Source organism: Heterocephalus glaber, unplaced genomic scaffold (genome assembly GCF_053883595.1).
Source record: "Heterocephalus glaber isolate CG9 unplaced genomic scaffold, H.glaber_assembly_v1.0 deba00000347, whole genome shotgun sequence".
In the NCBI taxonomy this organism is placed as follows: Eukaryota; Metazoa; Chordata; class Mammalia; order Rodentia; family Bathyergidae; genus Heterocephalus; species Heterocephalus glaber.
In genome coordinates this window covers 1201145-1223705 of record NW_028258143.1, presented here as the reverse complement: position 1 = coordinate 1223705, position 22561 = coordinate 1201145, and the positions used below count along the sequence as shown (strand labels likewise).

General features: G+C 32.7%; 1 pseudogene; it reads left to right on the top strand.

The window, feature by feature from the left end:
- Positions 1–1312: 1312 nt before the first annotated feature.
- LOC101712419 (actin-related protein 6 pseudogene) lies at positions 1313–2244 on the top strand (annotated as a pseudogene).
- The last annotated feature ends 20317 nt before the right edge of the window (positions 2245–22561 follow it).

Here is a 22561-nt window from a genome sequence, read left to right as displayed (position 1 = left end):
AAGAGCTCTGTCCAAAATACCTGTCACTGCAGAAACAATGAAAGGTCATCCTATGACCCACCACCCAACAGAGGATGACAGAGTAAAAGAGCAAAACATTATAACCACGTGACTTATCCATACTGAATATTCAGAAGCTCATCAAAGAGAAAAGAAATGATAAAAGAATCTTCAGTACCTTAGAGTCAAAATGTGTGTACATACAACAGAACATCCCTCTGAGTTTTATATATCAAATTTTCATATTGAAGAAGAAATAACACTGTCATATTTAACTCAATCTTATTTAAAAGTAAGAAAGGTAAAGGAATATAAGTGAAAGTAAATTTTTCATAATTCACTGAAAATAGTAAAATAGTATTTAATATGTCACATACGAATATCGTAATATTTTGATCAACCACGTTAAAACTAAAAAAGAGATAAATGCAGTACTCAATAAATATATAAAGATGGAATTCTAAAAGAAAAATTAAGTAACCGTGAGAAGGGGAAATACCAAAACAGAGACATTGGAACTAAAGAAACAAACCTAAAATTGAAAAGATGTAAGCTCTAGCGTATCAATACTTACTCTAAGTATAAAAATAAATATAACATGGAAAGGTACATATTTGTAGAATTGATAAAAATTAACCAATTTTATAACATTTAAAATAAACCTATTTCACATTTGACAATGTCGGTAAGGTGGAAGTAAAAGATGGAAAAATATGTTCTCACACATGATGACTCAGACCAAATCTTCAGTCTTGAAACGACTTAGCTAAACAGCCGTGTTTCTGTTTATATCAGCTTTGTGTTGTAATATTGTTACTTATAATATGTTCCCTATTCAGTATTAGTTAATAATTATACAGTGCTACATGATAATTAGGTAGAAATTGTCATTTGCTTCTACCGTTTTTTTCTTAAGTACCGGACATTAGCAGAAAGGCCTGGAAGGGAAAAGGATGGCTGATGCGGTGTGGTTCGGGCTAGAATGACCACTTTAGTGCTGGATAATGGAGCCTACAATGCTAAAATCGGTTACAGCCATGGAAATGTCTCGGTTATTCCTAATTGTCAGTTCAGAGCAAAAAATAGCACGTCTTAAAACATTTACTGCTAACCAGATAGATGAAATAAAAGACCCTTCAGGACTCTTTTACATCCTTCCTTTTCAAAAGGGTTTTTTAGGGCTACTTCGTGAATTGGGATGTCCAACTACAAGTTTGGGATTACCTTTTTGGAAAGGAAATATATCAGGTTGATTTTTTAGATACTAATATTATTATCACAGAACCGTATTTTAACTTCACTTCAAGAATCAATTAATGGAATTCTATTTGAAGAATACCAGTTTCAAGCAGTATTAAGAGTAAATGCGGAGACCCTCAGTGCACATAGGTATTGCCAAGATAACCCTTCTGAGTTGTGCTGTATTATTGTAGACAGTGGATATTCTTTTACACATATAGTTCCGTATTGTAGAAGTAAAAAGAAAAAAGAAGCAATTATTCAGATAAATGTGGGCAGAAAGCTCTTAACCAACTAAAGGAGATCATCTCATACAGACAGCTATATGTTATGGATGAAACACATGTTATTAATCAAGTGAACGAAAATGTGTGTTATATGTCTCAGGACTTTTATAGAGACATGGATATTGCAAAGTTAAAAGGAGAAGACAATACAGTAATGGTAGACGATGTTTTGCCTGACTTCAGTACAATTAAAAAGGGCTTTTGTAAGCCAAGGGAAGAGATGGTCTTGAGTGGAAAATACAAATCTGGGGAACAAATTCTCCATCTGGCCAATGAGAGATTCACTGTTCCAGAAATACTCTTTAACCCTTCGGACATAGGCATCCAAAAAATGGAAAATCCAGAGACTATTGTCTATTCCATTCAAAACTTGCCTGAAGAAATGCAGCCCCATTTTTTTAAGAACATTGTTTTAACAGGTGGAAATTCTCTTTTCCCAGGAATTAGAGATTGGGTCTACTCAGAAGTTCGATGTCTTACTCCCACAGATTATGATGTTTCGGTTGTGCTGCCTGAGAACCCTATTACTTATGCCTGGGAAGGTGGAAAGTTGATATCAGAGAATGATGACTTTGAAGATATGGTGGTGACAAGAGAGAACTATGAAGAAAATGGACACAGTATCTGTGAAGAGAAATTTGATATTTAAGGGACTTTTCTGAATGCAAGTCTTGATTGGTTGTATCTGAAGTTTAATTTTAGCATTTCTTTAAAGAAGGCTAAGGACCTGTGTTACTTTTCAGTCTAAGATTAAGTCATGTAAATACTTTGATCCATGGCTGATGTTTCAAAGACTTCTTAGGGTTATTCCAGTAAACCATAAGTCAGCCTATATTTTCATTTAGGAGCTGCACACCCTTAGCATTGCCTGTGCTGTTTTTTGAGAGTAGGTTATTTTTCACTAGAAGGTGAAAGTGAATGTGGTTTAATTCTTTGTAGCTGAAGGCTATGAATTTAACTGTCTCACTGGTCAGTTTTCTGTAGAAGGTAGTTTTGAGACTTTGACTAATAAGTGGTCAAAGTGTTTATAAGCTTATATGATTTTTCTGTCTCTTAAAACAGTATTGTATTAGGAATGGGGAAAAAATAAGAACCAAGATGCATTATGTAAAGGTACAATTCCCAATGTGAAATGTAATTGTGTTGTATACCTACAATGTACCAATAAAAGAATTTAATACAAAAAAAAACACACAAAAAACAGTAATGTATTTAAAAGGTGTCATTCTTAATGCACAATAAAGTTGGAAAAACAAATTTAAAAAAAAGTACCAGACATTAAATCCAGAACATTTGCATTGAGCTTTATCCCCAGCTCTTTCTTTTCATTTTTTATTTCAAAACAAGATCTGTTATGGCTTGTATCTGGGTATCTCACAAAAGCCTCATGCAGTCATAGGTGGGGCTTTTTGGAGATGGCTGAATCTAAAATTTGTGATGCTGGGATCATGGATGTGATGCTGGGATTGACTTGTGGTATGATGCTAGGATTAAGGGTGTGAGTGCTACTTACCTCAAGGGCTGGTAGTCTGGTTAAAATATAAGAGACAGAAAGAGGGCTGCTGGTGTTGGTAGTTGTTGTTTGCTGCTTGCAGATCTTTTTCTTCACTACTCTGCTGCCTTCTGCTCACATTTCTCCACTGTGATGCTCCTCTGCCATGCCACCATATCTTGGAGCCAGCTGACTATGAACTGAGACCTCTAAGAACTGTTAAATAAACCTCTCCTTTAACTTTGGGTGTTGGGTATTTTGTCTAGGCAACAAGAAAAGTAACAATGACAGGGTCTCACTAAATTTCCCAGGCTTGGTTGTACTACACCCAGCTTATTATTTCCTATGACTAAAGGGCCATATCAACCTATCTTATTCTATACTTTCTTAGCAAAATAATTTTAACAATTTTACCATGAGAAATAGTGTTTTCATCATTTACAAATATGTAAGAAAATTTGTATTTTAAAATCAGAAAGAAGTTCTAAACTTTAATGAATAAGAATTGGCAACATATACAAAATGCTGGACATTACATCATAGTTTAATATACATTTATTGATAAATGTCACTATATCACATTTCTGTACATAGAGATATTATCTAAAAATAGATACTTCAACTAGAGACATTATTAAGACTGAGATAGGAAAAGTAAACATGTTTTTAATTAAAATACTAACAAAATTATTTCTGAAAAATAAGAAAGGCCAGTTTTATACTTATCAAATTTTTTTCAAAAAGAAAAATAGAAAAAAATGTTAAAATTAAATAAGCAATGTGTTGAACTATGTAAGTATCCAAATGTTTTCCTCCTAAAGCTGCAGATTTCATCTGACTAGGACACACCAGGACTTAGCCACAAAGTTTGAATTTCATTTCCAGGCCAAAACCCAAGTTCTAAGTTCAGGGCTTCCAGATTCCATTAAGAATTTTTATAAAGCTCCAATATTCTAAGCCACAGAGCAACACATTTAAAATAATTCTACTAACATAGAGTATGCATTTTAAATGTACAGGCCTCAAATAAGATTTTAGTTCTAAAAACCAAAAGGAAATCTTTAGAAACTTAACAATAGCTCAAAATTGCAAACAAGCACAAACAAAAAACCCAGAGACCTTTCAATGGCAGATTGGTTAAATAAGTGATGGTTCACACATATCATGAAATATTGCCTAGCAATTTTTTTAAAAAAGAGATATTAGTATAATAGTTTTCTCTTTCTATATGTATTAACCCCAGTAGATGTCTTAAATCACAGATACTGTCAAAGCCAGTAATTATATGCATTTCCATCCTAACTAAGCAGTTATCATGCATTGTCTCCATAACCTTTCCACTCAGAAATACAATGGCAAAACTACCATGAATTTATTTTTTCTTCATATTTTTAAAGATAAAAGTTTTATTCTTACCATAAATCTTAATAATCTCAGGATGTTTTTTTCTTCATTATTAAATTGAGAACTTTCACTTTTTAAATTAAAGGAAGCATTTCATGAGTTCTACTTGCCATAATCAATATGCATATTCAGTAGCATCACCACTCTTGCTCTTTGGCGAATTATTAAGTAAAATAAGTGTTGCTTGAATGCAAACACTGTGATACCACAACAGTTGATCTGATACCCTAAATAGCTATTAAGTGACAAACTTGCAGAAAGCAGATACATTGTTGGTCAAAAGAATGATTCATGGCCTGTAATAGATGGAGCAGAGTACTGCAAGGCTTTACTATGATACTGAAAACAATGGACAACATAAAACTCATATGAATTGTTTACTTCTGCAATTTTTCATTTAATATTTTTGGACCAGTGTTACCCATAGGAAACTGACATTGAAGAATGAAAGCCACAAATAATTAAAGACTGCTAAAAACTTGGCATAGATGAATGTCTAGTGAATTTGGTTGAGGATATCAATTAAAAATTATCAAAAGTTATATGCTAATTTCTTTCTCAGTGGGTTCATAATTGTTACACAGGAAAACTATTGATTTTTTGTGTTAATTTTTTATCCTGCTACATTGCTGAACTTATTTGTTAGTTCTAGGAGTCTTTTGATGGCATTTTGGGGTCTTATATATAAGATCATGTCATCTCCAAATAATGATAATCTTACTCCTTTCTTTTCTTTTTCTTGCCTAATTGTTCTTGTTATCATTTCAAGTACTAAGCCAAACAGGAGTGATAATAGTTGACATCCTTGTCTTGTTCCTGATTTTAAAGGAAAGCTTTCAGCTTTTCATTTAATATGATGTTGTCAGTAGGTTTGTCATTAATGGTTTTTATAAGTTTAAGGTAATGTTCTTTTATACCTATTTTATACAGTATTTTTTATTATGAAAGAGTTTTGTTAAAGCCTTTTTCTATGTCTACTAAGATGATCATGTGATTGTTATCTTTGCTTCTATGTATGTGATGTGTTATATTTATTGATTTGTAGATGTTGAACCATCCCTGCATCCCTGGGGTTAAAGTTTTTTGGTCAAGCTCTCATATGTGATTTATTGTACTCTGTTTGCCAGTATCTTGTTGAGAATTTTAGTAACTATATTCATTAAAAAGATTAGTCTGCAGTTCTCTTTTTTGGTTGACTCCTTACCTGGTTTTGGAATCAGGGTAGTGCTACTTTCCAGGAATGACTTTGGCTGCACTCTTTCCTTTACAATTTCACTAAAAAGCTTGAGGTGTATTGGTGATCGGTCCTCCCTACAGTTTTTGTAGAACTCAGCATTTAAGTCATCAGACTTACACTTTTCTGATAGGGTTTTGCAGTAGCATAAAGAAAAATTAAATAATTTAGCATTCACCTAAGTAAGAAAGTAAAAGACCTCTACTCTGTAAAAGGAAATCTAAGGATAGGGAGAATCAATATAGTCAAAATGGTCTTAATTCCAAAATTCGTATGCAAATTTAGAGCATTCCCAATCATAATTCCAACAGCATTCTTCACATACCTGGAGAAAACAATCCTGAAATTCAGCTGGAATAAGAGACCCAGAAGAACAAAGGCAATCTTGGGTGACAATAGCAAATTAGGAAAGGCATCACAATTCTGGACTTGAAGTTATATTACAGAGCTCCAGAGTGATTACAGATTATTACAGAGTGATAAAAACAGCATGGTTCTGACACAAAAGGAGATATGAAGATCAATAGAACAGAATACAGGATGCAGAAACAACCACAAGTACAGTCAGTTATTTGATTTTTGACAAAGGGGCCCAAAACATATACTGGAGGAAAGATAACGTCCTTAATAAATGGTGCTGGAAAAGCTGGGTATTCAAATGCAGAAGAATATAGACCCATATCTCTCACTATATACTAAATTAAAGTCTAAATGGATCAAATAAATAAATGTTAAAACAAAAATATTTAACCTTCTAGAAGATGAAATGGGTAAAACTCTTGAAGTCTTAAATATAGATAAGGATTTTCTGAATTGGTTGCACAGGAAATAGTACCAAGATCAACAAACGGGATCATATCAAATTAAAAAGCTTCTGCACAGGAAAACAACAACATCATCATCAACCACAACAGAGTTGAAAGACAGCCTACACAATGGGAAAATATTGCCCAGCTATTAGACAGAGGACTGATACCTAAAAAATAAAAGAATATCAAAAAATATTAGACCTTCCCAAAATAAAAGATCAAATTAAATGATGGGGAAGTGAAATGAATGGTCATTTCACAGAAGAAGTATGAATGTCCAATAGATAGTACATGGAGAAATGTTCATCATTGCTGGCCATTAGAAAAATACAAATTATAGCAACACTGAGATTCTATCTCATGCCAGAAAGAATTGCCATCATGCAGAAATCAAACAATAACCAACACTGCTAAAGAAGAAGTGAGGGGAGGGAGGAGGCACCCTTCCATACTTTAAACCAGTACTACCCTTATGGAAATTATGGAGATTCCTCGAGAACCAAAACTAGAGATTCCATTTGACCTAGTTATTCCTTTGGAGGTATCTTCCTAAAAGATTTAAAGACATTATTACAGTAATACATGATTACTCATGTTTATATCAACACAATTCATAATAGTTAAATATTGGAAGCTGGGTATATATCGACATATGAATAGATAAAGAAAATGTGGTATTTGCTACACACACAATAGAATACTACTCAGCCATAAAGAAAGATAAACTTGAGTGTTTGTAAGAAACTGGGTGCACCTTGAGACCATAATGTTAAGTAAAATAAATCAGACACACAAGTTTAAATATCACATAATTTTTCTTATATGAAAAACCAAAAATATAAATGAAGAGCATAATGAAAGAAAGCTAATAGTGAGTGGGGAGACAGATCTTTCTCAAAGGAGAAGGAGATCAAGAGCTAAAGGGAGGGGGAAGGAGAGGGAGGAAAGAGGATGAAAAAAGGAATTAAGATGTGTTGTGTACATGTACCAACTCCTCACAAATGAACTGCAAATGTGCTAATATGAAATAAAAAGTTACATCCTCTATGTTTACACCAATATCATGTTTTAGAAATGACAAAGTTTAAGAAAAATAGTCAAGTTACTGGTTGTCTGGGGTTAGGGTGGCATGTGAGTGAGAGGAGAAGGTGGGTGTTCTTAGCAAAAGGCAACATGAGAAGTGAGTGTGGTGGTGGAAATGTTCAGGATGCACAGAGCATGGTCAATGGACAATATTACACAGGAGATCATGTCGTAGAGAGCTAAAGGTGCACACATACACATGGGTACCGCTGAAATGGTGGGGAATCTGAATATAATCCGTGTGTGTTGTGTTAATGTAAATATCCTGGCTGAGATTATTTTATTATAGTTATGCAAGTTGTTACCACTAAAGTTAATAGCACAGAAATATCTCCTTATATTATCTCCAGCACTTGCATGAGAATCAATAATGATCTCAAAATAAAACCCTAAATAGATAATACACAATATGTTAAGGTATTATTAAACCTTTGATATATAATCATCCTTAAGAAGGCAGACCATTTTTGAACATAGTACAATTTACATATAAAATATTTTGAAGTACTTTCTGTAACTATTTACAAATATGAAAGTTGAAAACAACATATACTTTCATTTGGCATGCTGGATGATTTTCTCCTCATACTCCTTCGTCTGCCTCAACTTCCTCTATTTCTTCAGAATACCTGTTACTTGCTTTACATGCAACTTTGAAATGTAATTTCCATAAGACATGCTGTTTTTCTTATTCAATCTCCATGGACAGAAAAAAATTCTAAAAAATTGTCTGTTGCTATAAGAGTTACAATGTAATCCATTTTATGTTTTAGAATTTTAAGGCACTGGTTTCAGATGACTATTCCATTTCAGTGTTGAACTCTTACCTACTTCAGTTTTGGTCATTAGGCATAGAACCAAGGAGTTTTAACTGTGTATGACTTTTATAAGTGTATGTAATCAAAAGATTTATAAGAACATATTTAAATTATACACATTAAAAGTAAACTTTCTCTCTTCTCTAAAATTTGTAAGCAGGCACAATGGATCTGTCAATTTTTGAGAACGAGCAACAAGTATTGTGTCGTAGTAACACTGAAATTTTGCTTTAAATTTCTTTGCTAGTAAAATAAAGGTGTAAGAATTGGCAGCTTCAGCTCCTGCAGTTATCACCATTCTGTCAGAAGAGCTCACTGATGCCAATGCTGACAAAGCTGGGTGTGTTATAAATCAAGCATAAGCTCATGAGCCGCACATTTCTTATGTCAACAGTGCATTTTAACTTTAACCTTATTACCACATTTTGTGGAAGCTACAGGATGATAGCTTTATACTGCTAGAGTGTGAAATCTCAATAACTCTAAGTGTAGTGAAAGTTCAAGGCTGTTTTCTGACACTGGTTTACTGAACGCTGATCCACAAATATTTGATTGACCAAATCTTTCTCTAACAATGAGGTCAATCATAGCTCACCCATAATGTTGACAGGGCCTTCTATATTGCGTAGGTTGCATATATTAAAATACTGTATTCACTGAAATGTGCAATGTCATATAAAAAACTGCTTTCTCTTAAATGTCTTCTGTAAATTCTGAATACATGTCAACTGTTATGCAGTGGAAAAGAAACATTACGCCTTAATTTTGGAAATCATGTTCCTTAGACTACTCTCTTAAGTGAAATAAATCAGACACATATGTGTAAATATTGCATTGTCCCTCTGGTGTGAGAAACTGAAAGGATAAATAAGGACAAAAATGTATAATAGATAATACGAAATAGGAGGAAACTGTTCAAAAGGAAGGGAAACTGTGAAGGTGGGAGGGGGGGGAAAGGAAGGGAAAAGGGAGAAAAATGGTGAAAAGGAAAAAATGGACACAAAGCTTTTGTAAATAAGGGGGAAGAGGAGTTAAAGGGGGGGAGGCGATTGGGAGAAAAAGAGGAATCAATATATACCATGTACAGGTACAAATTCCCTTTATGAATGTGATCATTATGTATATTTAAATTATAGCAATAAAATTAATAAATCCTGAAAACAGATGGTCATCTAAATAGAAATTTAATTTTAGGATATCAGAAAAATGCCCAACTATATTGACAGCGTAAGTTTATTACAAGATCCCGGTTTGAATAGAAAATCACATTGAAATTTTCGGGAGGTAGAAGAAAGATAAATCCTTTCATAAGAAAAATATAATGTATGACAATAGGAACATACGTAAAATATTTTATTTACCTTGCATTAGGATGTCTTCCTATGAGAAGGTTAAATACTTCAGGAGATGGAAAAGATTTTCTTCATGTTAACTAATCCAGACAAAAGTGAATAGAGATTTCCTTTCTTCAGCATTTATTGATATTAATTGCTTTATTGAACTAGTCGTGGGAACAAGGGTTTCCCAAAGCCAACATAAAGAATCATTATTTATAAGCTAAATGATGTCACAAACTCCACACTTAGCTCAACATTTTTATTGGAAATACTGAAAGAATACTTTAAAATATGTTGTATTTCAGCCTTCATACTGTACTCTAAATTACATCATCTAAATGATAAAACATTTTTGAGGAAAAAAGAATTTTAACATCTCATACTAGGATTCAAATCAGACTTTGAAATACAGTTTATTATTACATTTTTCTTCTATTTATTTTTAATTTATCCCTTTTGGGTCTGTCTAACAGGTGTCCCTAGTTACAACCATCAGTAAAACAAAACACATGTGTAGCCTATAAATCTGCATTTGTGCTAATTCATAGGAGAAAAATATCTTCAGTTTCTCCTTCCAATTTCCTTTCCTTTACCACTTAGAAGCTCTCTATAGTGTTCTGGACTTAAGATTACAGAAACGAAACTGTCCCATGTGACAGGTTAATAGGAAAGTTTCTGCATATCATTTCTCATTGTAAGTAAAGAACTCAAGGCGGAAATCCCCAGGTTAATTTAGACTGTGAACAGACTTAGAAAGGGTATCAATATTCAGTAAAAGAGGAGAGTGGCCAATTGAGCTTTATTATAAGAGCTAGCCAAAGTCCAAAAAGGCTAATATCAAGTATTAACACTAACTTTTCGCATGAAGAAATCTTAACCTTGAACGTCAAATACTAAGTTTCCCAGGCACCAAAAGGGAGGTCTTTAAATTTTGTTCAGATATTCCTATTATAAAGGTGCCAGAGGCAATGTTAAAACCAAGGTAGAATTGGTTACTTGCTTGTAAAGTCTAATTTGAGTGTTTAATAGATCAACTGTTTTAAATCACAACACATTGAAATGTGATATGCAAATTGTCACTTTAAAGTGTTTTATTCTTCCTTATTCGGTTTGATAAAATAATAATTAGGTTTTTAATGTGGTGCTTTATGATGCAATACCAACACAAATATCTCGAAACAGGCATCAGGCCTGTTGTATATTACATTTGGATAAATCATGGGTTTATCTTTCAAACCGTTTCTTTCTGGGGTGATAGATGAGCCCATTCTTTTGGGAGAGGAAAGTGCTTTTGCAGATACAGGAATAGTCATTCTTGCAAAATTATTTTACAAAGACAAGAATAGTATCTGAGTAGTCATCCAAAAATTGGAGACATGAATTTATGTAGCGCTTGCAGGGTGTCTTAGATTTGATTATGAAGTTATTCCATGAGAAGAAATTGCCAAGACTATCACAGAATCAATGGGCTGGACTTATTAGGTCATCATCCTCACTAAGGGCACAGTGTCCTCCAATCTTTATGAGGTGCAGTTGCAAGTGGCTCAGACAAGAGACTTGAATCATTTCTTTTTAGAGTCGATTCTGCAGCTTCAGAAATTTCATTGGCAAGAAATGATGCCTATTCGGATGTGTCATTTTTCTCTTAGAACACTTACAACTAATCCTGTCTCCATCTCCCACCAACCGCAGTTATTTTTGTCATTTTCTTCTCTTCCATCTTGCTTCCTCCCTTCCTCTCCCTCTTTCCCCCCTCCCCCTTCTCCTCCTCTTCCTCCTCCTTCTCATTCTTCTTTTGACTTTGTTTTCATGCTCTTCACTTGGTAAACTTTGCCCATAGGATCAAATAACCACATAAGAAAAAGCATAAAAGTTTGCATAAGAAAAGTATAAAAGGTTTGCATGAAGAAAGATTAGAATGAGTTGAAGCAAACCATGGAAAGAGAATATTTAGTTTGGCTTATGTAACTGGCATGATCACTTAAACATGAACAATAACACATTTGGAAAATTTCAGAAATTTTAAATTTACAGACACATCATCAGATCACCATAACATTCCAGGAAACCTGCCTTTTCCCTCGAAGAGACCATCTCTATAATACCAATCGAGGTAGATGTTTTAACATTAATTTATCTTTTGATTTACTTATGTAGCATGGTATGAAAAGAGTATTGTCCTGAACTTCTTTTTCTGTGACCAACACTTCACCAAGCTCCCCCAGAGCATAAGGAAAGATTCCACACACAAGGAGCAACACACATGGCTTTTTCAGCCTACAAAAGCTCTGAATTTCCATGGGTTAAACATCAGGCTGGAAATTTGGAATAACAAATTCAGAATCCAGATCTACAATTTCCTGGCTCATTGAGTGACAATGGGCAAACAACTTCACTGATATGGCTTTTATGTCTGTTTAGGGTTTGTGTCAGTTACATATTGGATAACAGTAAAATATATCATCCTAAAATATGAAATCCTAAAAATATCTACTAATTTAAGACAAAAAGGCTAAGAAAATTATAACATCTTTTTTAAAAAAGCTGGCACAATCTTCAGTTATAAAATGTTAAAATACATTGCTTAACTTTAATATTTTAAAGTTCAGACTGCTACAAAATAAATAAACAGATCAAGATACCAGATTTGTAGTTCAGAACAAAAGCGTACAACAGTTGACACAGTGATTCAAGTTTCTCAAATGAATTCTTAATAAATGATGTTGGGTCATCACTTAAATAGCTCTAGATAATAAGTGTTTGATTTCATCAGACCACCTGACATAAAAATTATTTTTTCTTTCTTTCTTTTTTTTTTTTTCTGATCGGAGATTGAACTCAGGACCTTGTGCATGTGAGGTAGGCGTGGTGCTGCTGAGTTAAATCACCAGCACTAAAATTATTTTTGATAGTTAAAATTTGAAATTAAAGATGAAATACAATTTTAAGTGAATATGAACTCTGTTCACATACATTCCTTCCAAATTTATGAACAATGGAAGAATTCACAAATGTTTACTACGAGAATTTATAACATAAAATGAAATTTCCAATTGTCAAAAACACAAATTCTGAAGTAAACAAAACTAATGAAAAAATTAGAAATATTGTAATAGACATGTGATGCTATAAAGACCTTATTGAGTATAATAAATAGCCATTATCCAATAAAATTCTTTTATGATGGAACAGGCAACTCACAAACTAAGAACTATATTTATGCAATATAACCCTTAAGATTATTTTTATCAACCATCTGATAAATATAAATGAAAAATGTACTTTAACATAAATTTTTTGTAGAATGGACTACCTTTTCAAGTTACCGGAAGATGTTTTATTTTTATAAACTTTCTCAAATGTTAGAAATTATTGAAATTATTTACTTTTATACCTTTTATTGCATTAGCTTAACTTTCAGAAATTTATCTTAAAGGGATTTTCAGTTCCAGTGAAGATTTTGGTGTGAATACTTAGTGCATCTTTATTTACAATAATAAACCAGTAGTTAAACTAAATATTCACCCACAAAACAGGTCATTAGTTGAATTCAGATTCAATGATTCATAATGGAATAGTAGCAACTCCACCAAAGTGATCCAAAGTGATGTAAAAAATATTACCTAAAATGAAAGAAGATTATGTAAAATTTAATTAAATTTGAAAATGATCTTATAATACTTTCCATTTGCTATAATGTTTCTTACACTTAAAGTTATGTAGGGATTAAAAAATAACATTTGAAATAAATAAATCAGAATATTAACCAACTATATCCAGTGTAGTACTTTTTTTTCTTGTTGTGTTTTTCAAGTAATTATTATTACATTCATTAGTTTTACAATCAGAAGAGTAAAATATATTTTTGAGACATGACTTCAAAGAGTTGTTAAACTTCAGTCACATAAAAGGCAAGTGAACTGAATATTTAAAACAAAAGAAGCAAAATCACTGCACACTCTTTAAAGGTTGTGTTAAATAAAATATATTTTCTTCCCATGAGTAAATTTTATTTGAATTGTTTTAACCTCATGATTACCAGGTTAAACAAATATAGCTCTATTTAGGAAGAAAATAAGATAGTTTTAAAGGGCTATAGTTGTCTAATCATTAACTCTCACATGCTTAAACTCATGGATAATTCTGAAAAAAACTGCAATCTTAAATCTCTGTAAATGATGTAATTGATGGACAACTCCCCAAAGATGTTGATGAATAGTTACGGCCTGTCTATTATCTGACTCAGTAATGGTTTTTGGTCCAATGCTGTTTTTTTAAGATCACTACCTTTTCTCCTAGAAAACACTGGAAAAAAATATATAATTAGTTTTTAGTTTCATCCAAAAGGACAAGGGGCAAGAACCAAGAGATGAGCCAACACTGGCAGGCATAAAGAAAGAATTAAGAGACTTGTTCAAACTCAGCCTAGTATTTCTCAACCCAAAGCATGAAGTGTAAGCGAAACCAGGCATAAAAAGGCAACTGGCACCCAAAAGCAGCAGCAACTGCTTCTTGTGAGATGACAAGTGCTTCTCTGCAAACATATTCAGACTGATTCTTGACCGAGAAAAGGGACTCTGTCTCTTCTACTCCCACACAGCATGCTGCACAAACACCGGGCTCTATGACTTTACTGTTTCTTGCACAGTGACTTTTAAGGTCTGCCTACCTATTCACCAGCTTGTGACTCCACCCCCAGACTTCCTCTACTTTCTTTGTAGATTCTAATTGCTGATCCAGGGTTTAAGGTAAAGACTTTATTCACGCTCTTTGGGGAGAACACCCCTATCTGTGTTCCTATAGGTCTGGTTATGTCCCCTCGAAGTAAGATAGAAAAATAGAAGAATGATATGTAAAGTTAGAAAACTAAAGTGAGCCCATAATGATTTAATCACATTTTCATGGAGAATTTCCAAATAAAGTTTGGGATGCTTCCCAGTCTGGGACCATGCTACCCTACAACAGAAGTGAAATTTGACTTAGAACTCATTTACCATCATTTCCTATCAACTCTGCCCCCTCTCTGTGGTCTCATCCATTGCCCTATCATCACAGGGTCTTCTTATTTTATGAAAAATCACTTCAAGAAAACACTGGCAAAGGAAGTTGAGTAACTTCTTAGATGTTTACATTTAAGGAAAATTTTCTTGAACACAAAAATACTATTAAAGTTGAAATTATGAGGTTAAAATATTGGAATGATAAAAATTTTGCTCAAGTAGTTATGTGGTATTTATCTAGAACCTAGCATATTTACCTTCTGGCCCAGTTTCCAAGAACGCATTGTCGGGTCTTACACTCGTGTCTTCTGTAAATGGAGGTTTACCTGGCCAGCTCAACACTTAAGAAGTCAGTGTACATCTGCAGTACATCTGGATAAATGTGTGAGAAGAAATTGTCGATACATATGTATATGTGTTTGTAAACATCTAGATATATTATGTTCATATACGTGCAGATGTGTATGTATGCATATGTGTAAGTGAACAGACAACTCAGGTAGATCATTGATATTTTTCTTTCAAATTTACTTTAATGGAGAGATGATTGTATGGTTTAAATAAACAATTATATTAAGATAAGAACTGATAGTCTGAATAAGATTCCCATCAATGGTATCAATGAATTTGGGAAAATTACGTGATAAATTTCTGTTTCCTTCCTGTCTCCAACATTTCTTTAAAAGTAGAAAAATGTACACAGCCATTAAAAAGTCTCTGGTACTGGGAGCTTCCATGAACTAAATTGGAGCCAAATTCAGTATGACAAGAGTATGGGAGTATGGGAATGGTCCAGCGTAACCTCTGGAATACAATGACGTGAGCCTGGTCTGGCTTTAGATCACTGAATGCTTCTTAAAGGAAAGTGACCCAGCAACAGGCTGATTCTCTTGAGAGAACCAAGGGGAAAAGATTCTTTAAAAACAACTCTCTGTGAATCTAGTCTTCTGCTTTGATAATGGGAAAACGAAGAGAGTTGCTGAGATCTGTGACCCACTGGATTTATATTCAGGTCTGCTTCTAATAAGACACTTAACATCTCAATTCCTTTCCTTAATTTTTAATATTTAAATTTATTTTATATGCCCTGAATCCCTCAGGGTCCCAACATGGCACATATCACATACCCAGAGCATTTAACTTTGTATTTCCTTAAAACTCACTGGTAAAGAAGCAGGAGGGATCCATAAGGTGGTAATCAATCCACTCATATCGTGGTGGAAACTAAACAAACTGATAAAGAAGTAAGTCTTGTAGAAAGCAGACATTCCTGGAGACTAGATTAGCAAGAATTGTTTTACTTTCAATAACTTTTCACTTAACAAAATTAAATCATTCCCAAAGTACCAAATCCACTTTAGAAAATAGCTCTCTACATCCAGTATGGATGTATGTAAACACAGAACTGGAAGGGACTGCAAATATTCTGTCCAAAAGAGAACAGTTAATTGTTTGCATTTCTTCTTTACCTGGAACATTCCATACAGAATCCTAGAATATACAGTGTAAACTATTTGCTCCTATTTTTTCTTTAAATCCTTTTAATATCCTCAGCAAATAGCTTTGTATTAAGCCTTATTGTTAATGAGAATAAGTACAAATTAATGAACTATATAAATTTCATAACTTTAAAAACAGAGTAAATAACTGTTTGGTATACATAGGGAGATTCTCATGTAGAATATTGAATCTAGAATGCCATCACTATTGAGGATTTTTTGCTCAAGAGGTGTAAAACTGGGAATGGATACAATAACATAATGAGTTCTTTCCACTTTTTTTTAAAAAAAAGATGGGCATTTCTAATAGTAATAATTGACTAAAACTGTTTTAAAATCCTACTATATTTCAAACATAGCCAGATTTTTTTTTTAAAACATAGTGTCTTATAGAATGTCAGAAAATTCATTGGTACTCACAAGTGTAATTTGCTTCCATTCTACTGCCTAATACTACATTTCCAAATTTTTGGTGGTTAATCTTATCTGGAAATTTTTGCATTTAGCTTCAAAAAACTGCAACTCCAGCTTTTGTTACCAAGGCTTTTCAAGGGACTTTAGTCACCAAGTTCTGATGAAAGTATAGTATTGAAGATATCACCACTGATGTCCTAAACATGAGAACTGAAAAATTAAAAGAGCTTGAAGATTCAGTCATCTTTAAATTTATATCACCCTCTGATCCTTTTATTTTGGGCAATTTTATTATTTGTATTGCTTTTTTAATTTTTGTTGACTTTTTTCAAAAATTCTTTATTATTACATATACAACACCCACAAATAAAAATATAATCATATAATAGGGAAGTTGGAACCCTAAGTGAAGAGTAAGTGTGAGATATAAAAACACCATTCGGTGGTTTTTCCCCCTCTTTAAAATGATAAGTAGATTGGATTAACTAGGAGTCTTCTAAAACAGTGCTTCTCGAACTTTGACAGTAATTCAAATCCCCATGTTATCTTGTGAAGCTGAAAATTCTGCCCCATAGATTTGGAGGAGGAAGATCTTAGATTCTAACAGTCTCAAGTAGTGTCAAACTGCCAGCCTGAGGAAAATGTGTTTCTAAATGATTCTCTTCTTATATTTATATCCAAAGTTATAGAAAATTTGGTTCTTTAAATGTGAAGCCTATTTCTGCATGTTGTTCTAACACCTAATTTCTAAAAGTAAATTGTAGGGAGAGTTGGATAGGGTATTTCATATTCCCAAAAGTTAGGTTTAGTTAAGGTCAGGAAAAGGCTTTAAAATGAAGTTCAAAAGGCCCTAAAAATCAGATCACTTTCCAAACTGTCTTCTATAGCTAAAGCCAGTTCATCTATGGAGGAGAGTTCACCTCTCCTTCCTCTTACTAAATGCCACACTTCTCTATTATCTGCCAAACAAGTGCAGCCCCTCGTTCTCCCGATGTCTTTTCCCCTGCTTATGGATATCCCACAGAAGTGCCCTTTCACATATGTAGACACAATGGATGAATTGTACATTAAATAGGAAAGAATCTTTATCATTCACAGTAACAGGAAATCCTGGACCCAGGGCAATATGTACACGATATCTGAATACACAATCAGACTCTTTGAATTAAATTATAGGAGAAACAAACACAGCAAAGAGACCAAAAATATCTGTCTTTTTCAGGGTATTCACAATGCAAATGAGCCATGATGAAGGAGAAAATCTGGTTAAAATCACCCACTAGCTGGATATTCATATCCTACCCTTTATCTTCAATTTCAATTTTCTAATTTAATGGCTGGCATCTGCTAGAAAAGAAAAATGTAATGGTCAGTGCTGTGGAATTAAATCCATAGCCTCCAAATTTATTAAGAGACTTTCCCTTCCACCCCTAAAACTCTGATACACTGATTAAAATGCCGAGTTTTACTTCTAAACAGTGTTTGGAAATGAAACCTGAGAAAGACTATCTCTGAAATCTATGCATTGCTGTAAGAATTACTGAAGATTTGAAAATTATCTTTATTTTTGGAATTATTTACTAATGAAAATAGCATTGTATTGCTTGGAGAAAATACTACCACCACCTACTGGCATATATTGTACATAAGATTGAAAATGTTTCTAAATCATTTTGACTACCATTTAAGGGCAAAGAGAAAAGAAATAATTATGGTGACATTATTGTAACTTTAATATCAAATTAAGTCAAATACATTTATGCTATTTTGATAACATAATATTAACTTTTATTATCTGAATATGTAAAATAGCACAAAAATGGCAAAAAGAGGTTATGAAGTATTTAAACAGAAACCAATAAGGTGTATTTATATTGTAGAAATGACAAATATCTTTGCATTTCACCTGTTGCTTTGTTCATATTTTTGTTGGACAGTTATTTTATTAAACTCAAAAGGAAAAGGGATTATTTTATGAATGTGGCAATTGAAAAGTCATCTTTACACCTTGCTTTTTAAAATCATGTTGAATCAACAGAAATATTTGAAGGAGAATATACAAACATATACAAATCCCCATAAAATTTAAGCAGTTATTTTTTTCATTAAGTTTATTGGTACATTTTGGATATACAATACGATGACATATGGGAATTGTTACCTTTACATGATATACCTTGCTTCTTATTTTTTTCCCATTCCCCTGTCCTCCCTTCAACTCCTCCATCCCTCCTTATTTATGAAGACTTTGTTTCCATTTTTTCCTTTTCTTATATTTATTCCTTTTCCTTCTTTCCTTTCCCCTACCAGCAGTTATTTTGATAAAAATAAATTGTAAAATATTACATGAATGCTAACCTTTGGAAATTTGTATTATTCAACTATTACTGACTTTTAGATTAGGATTAAATTATTTTCTCTTTACAGTTTTCCTTGAGAAATAATTAAATCTTTACGTTATTTCCTTTGTTGTTATTTTGAACTTTATCTTCAATCTGCTCTCCAGTTTTACAAATTTCCTATCTCTAAAGAAAGTATCTCTTGCATACAATCTATTTTCTTGTTCAATAGTTTAATATTTTGCATCAATGAACTAGATTCATGGAAATGATATGGGACTAAAGACATGTATTTTCTTTCCAAAACTTACAGTGACACCTCTATTTGTTAGAATTCCAAAATAGACAACTTATCCTTTAAATGGTAATTATAATGACATCTATATGTATAATGGAAAGATAAAAAGATGAATTCAACTTCATCTAATGTTTTATATATGCATATAATGTTTAATCTATGTTTTATATAGAGCAATTGGAGTCAAAATATTATTTTAGAAGATGAACATATTACAATTTTAAGGAAGAATTGAATTGCAGTTATATATTTAAGGTTAATATTACTTTTATTTTCCCCATGATTGTACAAGTGTATGTAAATAGTAATGGCAACTTGTTTTCATCACCATTTAAAAATTATCCTTAGCTCTCTACTTAGCTTAGTGATTGTTTGATGCCTTCTTGAAAAAAAAGTAACCTTCAAAATATTGCCTTATATTGATAATTACAATTTATTATTTAATAATAAATTTAGTGACTTTGTTGTGTTGTTTGGTAGATCAACTTTTTGCTTCTTTACTTCCTTTCTGTTACCACATACTATTTCTCCTTCATTCAATCAAGAACTAGTCATTGAATTCCCATGGTGTGCTCTGCATCAACTAACACAGCTGCTTCAGTAGTGAATGCTCATGACAAACAAAGTCTTTGGCCTGAAAGAACTTAAAATACAGTGATAGAAATGCAATAAATGAGTAAAATTCAGTAAATAAAATGAAACATTGATGTAAACTAAATGGAATGTAAGGCAGAACATAAGCAAGCATTTCATTTTGTGGACAGGGAAGACCTCCCACCAATGTAATATTTGACCAAAATGGAGACAGAAGTCCATCATACAGTTTTTTTTATATGACTGATGATCATTACCTGCTTAACTGAGGCAAATACTCTATTAAAATTTATTAATGTATGCTCATCTTTTTTATTTTAAATAGACTGATAATATTTCCTCAAAACTTACTTCTACAAGATTTATTTAGTATTTTCACCAAAAATTAAAAGATCTTCTACGATTTTTCAATTTTGAAGCCCTTCCCTAGAGTAACTCAGAATGTGAATAACTGATCTGGAGCAAAGGTCTTTAAGAAGTGAGTAAGGTAAAATGAGATTATATAGATGTGCCCTAACCTAGTATGGCTGGTGTTCTTAAATGAAAAAGAGATTATGAACAGAGACACAGACATACAGAACAGAACACATAGAGACCCTAGAGAAAAGCCATCTATATGTTGAAGGCTTTCAGAGAAATTAACCCTACTGACACCTTCATATCAGACATTCAGCCACCAGAATTGGAGAAAATCAATTCTTGTTGTTTAAGCCACTCAATCTGTGGTACTTTGTTATGAAAGTCTTAGCAGTTAATAAAATTAACATTGGCAAAGAATTGATACTATGTAGTAACAAGTGCTTGCAAAGAGAAGTTATAAACTGCCACATTATATAATGAATGGAAGACAATGAGTTGGATTTTAAAAATCAAATGGGCATATATAAAAGATCTTGATTGTCAAGCAAAGAAAGTGAATTTAAACATATTTCAGGAAGTGAAAAAAATTATTTCCCCCCAAAATTCATATATGGACCTCTCTATGTAAAACAGATAAAAACAGATAGGGTAGGCTAGAAAATTGCCCCTCTCAATTTCTCTTGGTCTCATTAGGGCACATTCAAGGAACTTCAGAGTTCATTGCATTGTTTTGAAATAAGAAATTAACTGGAATCAAAGGATTGAGAGTCATTACAGTACTTTCTCATAGGTTATATTATTGCTTCTAATTTCTTCCTCCCACCTTATTCCTGAGATTATAAATTTTCAGCCACAACCAGGTGGCTTACTGCTCTTTTATTCAGAGAAAATGAGTATCTAAGCACAGGACTGTTGGGTTTGCCTGTGTGATATTGCTTGATCAATGTAAGGTGAACAGAAATAACATGCACAGCATCTTAGCAGATGTTTTATGACACATCATTCTGTAAGCTTTCCAGATCCCTCCCTCTGTCATAACAATATTATATCACAAATGGTGACCACTCTTTCAGCATGTCTGATTTAAGAAGACCCCAAAAGTACTACCAGATAGTGCTACAAGTACTACAATATATGAAGTGATAAACAACTCCATGTTGATTTTTTGGGAGTTGATTATTATTGCATCAAAAATGACCAATTCAAAGTTTATTAGGAATACCAAATAAATTAAGCAGAAAAAAATAAGGGAATATATTTATTCAAATTTCTGTGTATTTTAGTAGTTTCTAGATTGGACTATAGTGAGAAAAATATGGGGTGGATAAACATGGTACATTTAACATAGAACATACATGCACTTGTAGTAATCTATCATTCTCCATTGTCTTTATTCCTTTTCAAGTAACGTTATCTCCGCTCACAAAATCCACTGAGTTTCATTTACTCAGCCATAGCATTTTTGCTTTGAAAAAGATAAATGGACTATGCCTGTGTCACTTTTAGGAAGTGGACAAATGATAACTAGAAACTAGTTTTGCTTGACCTACCTAGCTCAATTAAATTTATTTTCTTGGGCATTTTAACAGAAAAGACCTAGAAAGGATCATTGTACTGGTAAGATGAAAGTCATACACACTCAAGATTATGATAAGGGGAATTTCTGAGTTGTATAAATATCGTTATGGTAATACAGTGAACAGTCTAAAGAACACAAGAGAGGAAGGTGGAAAGCAGCAATGACAGGGTCTCGCTAATACCTCAGGCCTTGCCCATTCTAAGGCCTGGTCTTATTTTCCTCCACTTTCTGCAACTTTTAGATCTTCTTTTGACTTGACCTAATTTGAGAGCGATTCCTTTTCATGGGTACAAATAAAGAACATTAATTTTTTAGAATACCCAAACAAATGTAGTGATGGCCTAGAGCAGAGCGAGTAGTTATATTAAAAATTAAAAAAAATAAAGACAAATAGACTCGGTCACTTAAAATTAATGTATAAAACTGATTTAGTAGATGAATGGAATTATTATATACTGCAAACAGGCATTAATAAATTTTTTAAAGTTTTGTTGAGGTTCCATACTTACTTGGCAATAATATAAGAAAACAGCCAAGATCTAATATTATAATGTCAGTTTATAATATAGTCAATATATCCAATATATTGTCAATATACTTAATAAATTACTTGTCTTCAGGATGAGAGGGATAGATATTTTCTTAGACATGCTTATTAAGCATATACAAAGGAAGGATTCCAAATACAAAAAAAAGAATTATCATTTAAGCACTTATTACAACAGTTAGACACTTTATGAAATAACAAAAATAGAAACATAAAATTTTCTTGTTT